Source organism: Heliangelus exortis, chromosome 2 (genome assembly GCF_036169615.1).
Source record: "Heliangelus exortis chromosome 2, bHelExo1.hap1, whole genome shotgun sequence".
NCBI lineage: Eukaryota > Metazoa > Chordata > Aves > Apodiformes > Trochilidae > Heliangelus > Heliangelus exortis.
In genome coordinates, this window is record NC_092423.1 from 49,168,973 (window position 1) to 49,175,011 (window position 6,039).

At 39.8% G+C, this 6,039-nt stretch overlaps 1 long non-coding RNA gene across 1 annotated transcript in view; it reads right to left on the reverse strand.

Annotated features, from left to right (window-relative positions):
- Positions 1–5,998, reverse strand: part of LOC139792546 (uncharacterized) — a 28,060-nt gene extending 22,062 nt beyond the window's left edge. Inside the window, exons 1-2 of the long non-coding RNA XR_011724304.1 lie at positions 5,963–5,998; positions 1,831–1,905 (exon numbers count right to left, since the gene is read on the reverse strand). This is a non-coding gene — a long non-coding RNA (uncharacterized lncRNA). The remainder of the gene's footprint in view (positions 1–1,830; positions 1,906–5,962) is intronic.
- Between the last annotated feature and the right edge of the window lie 41 nt (positions 5,999–6,039).

Genomic DNA, 6,039 nt, shown 5'->3' on the forward strand with positions numbered 1-6,039 from the left:
ACTTTACTCAAGATAAGATAAAGCACTTCTAAAATATCTGACAGAGCCCTTGTAATGTAAATCAGCAACCGATCAGGTTATAGAAAACTTTTCCTTTAAGCACGAAAAATTCTGGCTACCATCAAGTTGCTTGTATGCTTTCCTAAGTTTTTGATCCTCAAAAAAAAACCCAGAGAAAATTGTTTTTTTGATCCTCAAAAAAAAAAAAAAAAAAAAAAAAAAAAAAAACAGAGCAAAAAAACAGACTACAGGAAGGAGTGATCTTTCCAATGACAGTAAACTTAACATTGCCACTGATTCCAATGTCACTGCTTCCTGGAGGTGAGTGGGATGACACAGGCTCAATGTTATAAAAATGAAACAGGCATCTTTCCATACAGCACTTCCATGGTTCTTAGAGGGGAGAAGTTACTCTGTTTGCCCTGTAAGCTATGTGTAACTCTGACGCTACCCCCACACAGAGGCTTGACAGTACCATGAGGTAGTAAATTCAATAGACTAATTGAATGCTATTGTAAAAAGAACTAATAAGAAAAGGGTTGTATTGTTTTTTAACTAAGTTGCCTCTTCGTTTAATTAAATATTGCTTTGTTCTCAAACAGTGAGAGATCCCCTAGGACTTCCTCTTAGGGGACCCACAACTTTGGGCACCACAAACTGTGCCAGGATGTAATGCACAAATAAGCCTCAATTCTGCATACAGGTATGCAGCTATGCACCTACCTCATTGCATACTGCTTGGAGGTAGCTGCTCAGCCTTCAGCAAGGCATTGGCACTGTAGAGAATGGTCTTAGCCCCAAAGGGCTTAGAGCCTCAAAACAATGTCAAGCAAGTAACAGAAAACAAGGGAAGGTTTAGAGTGAGGAATAGTATTTCAGGTCCCATTGTCACTTAATTATATTTTGCCCTATCAGTGTCTGTGTAAGGACTGCAATTCCTCTCATGTGGGCAGACTGCTAAGTCCCTTAATGTTAATGTGGCGTCACATGAATAAAGAATGCTGAGGATGAAAGCAGAAGCTGGATCACAGCACTCATCTCCTCACTACCCTCTTGTGGGCAATAAGGTCAAAGGCTTTTTGAAAGTTAAAAATCAAATACATGAGTAGATTTTCTTCAGAAAATGCAGAAATGATCTTTTTTTGTAGCAATGTTTATGTGTCTCTAATTTTTCTTGATAGTATCTTAGAATTATTTGAAATTTAAAAAGACAAGGAATTTGCTAAACGGAAATAGTGTCTTTTACAAAAACCTATGCTTCAAATGAAAAATCATTATGGTATCTGTTCCTCTAGATTCCTCATGGCCACTTTAGCAATTTGTTTTAAATTAAATATTTGAAATTGTGTTTCTTTACCATTCCGCAACAAAACAATTTTTTTGACATTTTCACAATGGTTTTGCTGATTTTCATAGTGTTTAAAATAAATGACAATATATTGAAAAAATAGGTCTAATTAGAATCCAGGCAGGGTTCAAATATATTAGTAAAGGATTCAAATTAGGTTCAAATTCCAGCTTAGGAAGAATTAATAGCACATACATGCACATGCCAAGTAAAACTCCATGCTACATCAACAAGCAAAAAGCCATTCTGTCTAACCACAGTCCATGTCTGGGATCGTATCAGAGATCTGATCTGAGACTGTGTAACACAGCAGAATAGCTCTTTTTATCCTGTGGCTTTACAAAATAAAGAAGGGTCCATTTAAGTTCTGCCCCAGAAAGCTACTGCTGACCTAAAACTTTTCTATCCCCTCAGCAGTTTCACCAGCATATTTACTGGTTTGATTTTCCTTGAAACAACAAAATAGTAAGACATTCTCTTACCTGGGTGTCTCTTTTGAAGCACCTCATGTGTCTAGAGGAAACACAGATAACTGCTGCCCCCCTTCAATCTTGAAGCTATCATCAGAGCAAAATTACTTGCAGAGGAATAAAGTTTTCGTTTAATCACTTGAAGAAGTCATTCCTTATATATTTGTCACCAACTGGACTACCACTGATAGTAACATTGTGCCAAGTAATGCATTTTCAGGTTTTGCCAATAAAGGCATCCTCGTGGCCTCATTAGAAACTGGCAATTTGGTCTTGCAAGATTTTACTCCACAAGTTAAATGCAGAGGCTGCACAGCCCAGCTGCAGTATTTGGAAGTCCAGCTCCAGGTTGCACTCCGTCTGCCAGCTACCTGTTGCAGTCTAGTGGGGCCTCAAACTGTCACCTCCTATACAGGTGATTTGCAAGTGAAAGTGACTAGGTTTGTATTTTCTACTCAGCCTGCTCCATTTGAATTCTCTGGTGGCTAGAAGGGAGGAAGCTTATTAGTGTTCTTATCAGTAGATAATCTTGTAAGGTGTCTCTCTCTCTGGTAAAAGCCCCTTAGTTCTTGAACCTTCAATATTGTAATATCCCAGACTGCTCCACCTTGTGAAGTTTGATGGAAATGAGGCACTGGGTGCAAACACTAGGATAGAATCAATTGGTAAATACTGAAATCTTCAGCATGTAAGTCCTGACAATCAACTGAGAAGCCCATTATTATATTTAAATTTCTATGCGTTTCAGATTATTTGCTTACAGAAATACCAGGACTGACAAATTGTATACCTCTTGTTGACTGACAGGTAGTCAAACCTGTTTGTCAGTGTTGCTAATGTGTCAACAAAAGACTTCCAGAACAATTTCTGCTCATGGAAATCCATTAAGGAAATTCATATAGTACTGTTGGGATTTAGCTGAATTTCTGGTACAGAAGAAATGATACACACTTCCAGAGCAAGAAAACCCATGTGAACGTGACCTTTCCCTTAATTTTCTTCAAGAATAAACCTCTCTGGCTTCATGTATACAACCAAAAGGAACACAAACAGCACAAACCCACTCTTTCCTCCTTGTACATTAAGCTTTCCAGATAATTAAATGATAAGTAAATTCTGTGATATGGAACAGAAAGTCCCGGCAGGGGTTAAGTACTGATTTTCTAAAAGCTGTTTCTTCTGAAGAAGGAATGTGGGAATCCTTGTCACCATTTCATGGTAAGGCAGAGTTTTACAAAAGTCTTGGAGAAAAACTGATGTTTCTGAGCAAACAGAGTCTCAAGTTCTTTCTGGTTGTCATCCCAGATACAGGTCAGTAATTTCACATGACCCCAACTATTAGTATAAATAGCAGGAGAAGCTGAATTTGTTAGTTCCAACCCAGCTTGCAACTCCAATGATTTTACTTGGCACTGCAAGTCCTAGGCTGAGCCCTGCTGGTTTGAGCAGAGAAATGAAAGAAAAAGGTGGTTCAGAGTTTTTAGACTACATGCTTACTACCCTTAAAACCAAAAAAGCAAACGAAACCGTTAGAAATGGAGATATGGAGAAGATACTTGGCTGGCAATAAACTAAGATCTTGATCTATTCCAATTTAAATTGTCACAGATTAATCATACAACACATCTCCTGTGCCTAACATGGTTAAGGACAGATGTAGGATCTTACATGCTCTGAATTGTCCTTTGGTTAATCTCATGGCTGTGTAAGAAGCTCTCAAATCAGGTACCTGTTTTAGATACCTCAAGAGTCAGAAGATGATCCCTCAGTCTCGAATAAGGTTTTAATGCATGAATCGTTTCATTTAAAAAAATAATAAACTTTTGGCATTCTTAAAGATGATTTGCCATAATTTTTCCTCTGAACTACAGAGATGTCACAGACAGTAAGAGCGAGCAAAAAGATTAATGTGACTTTGTCAAGGTATGTCTAGTCAGACAAGCATTATTAAATGATAGTTTCTTGCATGTTAAAATATCTTGGTGTGATCTTTTACAATATTTCACAATGTATATTCACAAAATGTTTTCTGGAACATATATTAATGTAAAAATATTTTCACCAGGCTCCAGACTTTAGTCCTAAAATGAGCTCGCTGTAAGTGTAATTCTGACCCCTGAGGGCCTGTGCAGAGCACAGGGATCTGCTCACAGAGCTGGCACAACATCCAGCTTCTAAAATGAGGCTGCAGAGGAGATCTCAAAAGTGTTCTCAGGTTGTGACTTCTGAGTTTTCTTGGTTATCCCAAATCTGGAGCTTTTCAAAGCAGCTAATGAGTGTGTTATAGAAATACTATGTGTATGTAGACTGTCAAACTGTCAAACAAAACCACAACCATCCTAAACGCAAAGCTTAAAAATTAACACTTGCCTTGATTTTTGTGCATTAATCCTTGCAAGCACTCATCTAGTTGATCCACTTTGAAGCATCACCCTCTGTACAAATAATTGCCTCGTGCCTGGCAATTCTGTTCTATTCTTGGAAATTCCTGGGAATTCCAAGTTACATGCCCAGGTAATGACAACATGTTTGGAATTTCAAGTGTAAATAATATGTAACAAGGGAGGAAACCAGGAAACTGATATGAGCAGGTCAGATACTACATTTGAAGGTGTTGTCAAGTACCAGTTGTCCGCATTAACAATTTGATAAGCTATCTCAAGGACAACTGGTGCTGTAGAAACACAGAGGTCCCATGCTCCAGCTTGATCACGAGGTTTATGAAGGAGTGGTTTGTAGAAGAAAAGAATTAGAATTCAATAAGCACAAAAATTTGTTATTTTCTCTGCTTTTGCAAATTCTAACATTAGCTGTCCTCTGTATACAGGTTTTATTTAAAAGAAAGAAAGAGGTTCTTGGTGCTTAATATCCCTTCAGGCTCTTCTTTTTATGTTTCTCATCAGAAGCTGAAGTTACTAAGGGTCCTCCTTTTATTTGCAACCTTTTCCATGTCTCACTCCTTGTTCACACTGCAGAGCTTAATGAAACTTACGTTTTTTGGCATTAAAGGGATGTTTTCTACTTGAAAAATCAAACCTGTCTGATACTTCTGTGCCTTCTGTAGTTACATGCATTTGAAAATGGGAGGAAGCAAGATGGAAAACACTGTTTTATGTTTTTTTTCAAGAGTCAATTTAAAATATTTTTCATAAGCAGTTTATTGTTTTTATTGGGTTACTGAGGACAACTTTTACTGCAGAGATCTTTAGCAGAAGTATAACAAACTGAATTTTTCCCTTAGTGTCACTTACCTGTCAAACTCAATGGTTTTCTTTTTAAAGAATTTTCTTCTCAGCAACTGAGAACCATGTAAGATGTTCAGAAGTTTACAGTGCTAACCTGGCACATTTAGAAACTTGTTTTATGATTTGATAGCTCTCTTGTGTGACATACAGCAAATCTCTTCCTATTCTGGTTATAAAGTAGGATTTCCTGACCTCCCAAGGATGTTGATGATAAATACACTGACATGTTTACACATGATGGTAACGGAGGTGAGACATACAAGTAATGAAGTTCTAATTCCCTTGCCAAGAAGTATTTAACCTTTCCAGTCTTGAGACTTTTTCTTGACTACAGAAGTCAGTGGACACCTCACATCCTGTTAACACCGGCCTCACAGACCCGGAGCATGGGTGAGACAAACGACTTCCACTCCCACCAGGCTGCTTCTTGGTTTCCCCCACACTCTACCCTGCTGCAAAGCATCACAGAATTATAAAATAGTTTGGGTTGGAAGTGATCTCAAAGATCTTTGAGTTCCAACCCCCCTGCATGGGCAGGGACACCTCCCACCAGACCAGGTTGCTCAAGGTCCCATCCAACCTGGCCTTGAACACTTCCAATGAGGGGGCAGCCACAACTTCCCAGGGCAGCCTGTTCAGTGTCTCAGCACCCTCGTCGTGAAGGATTTCCTCCATATCTAACCTAAATGAACCCTCTTCCAGTTTAGAGCCATTACCCCTCAGCCCTCCCCAGCTTTCCTCTAGGCCCTCTTCAGGTACAGGACGGCGGCTTTAAGATCTCCCCCACGCCTTCTCCAGGATGAAAAGCCCCACGTCAAGACACGTTACCCCTCCCTTTCTTCACCAGGCCCTCGGCAGAACGCCGATGCAGCCCCCACTCCCCTGAGGGACCCACGCACCCCTCCGGCCTCGCACATCCCCCGCCGCCACCGGCGCCGCCACCGCCGCCGCCATTCCCTCACGCCCTCCCCTCACG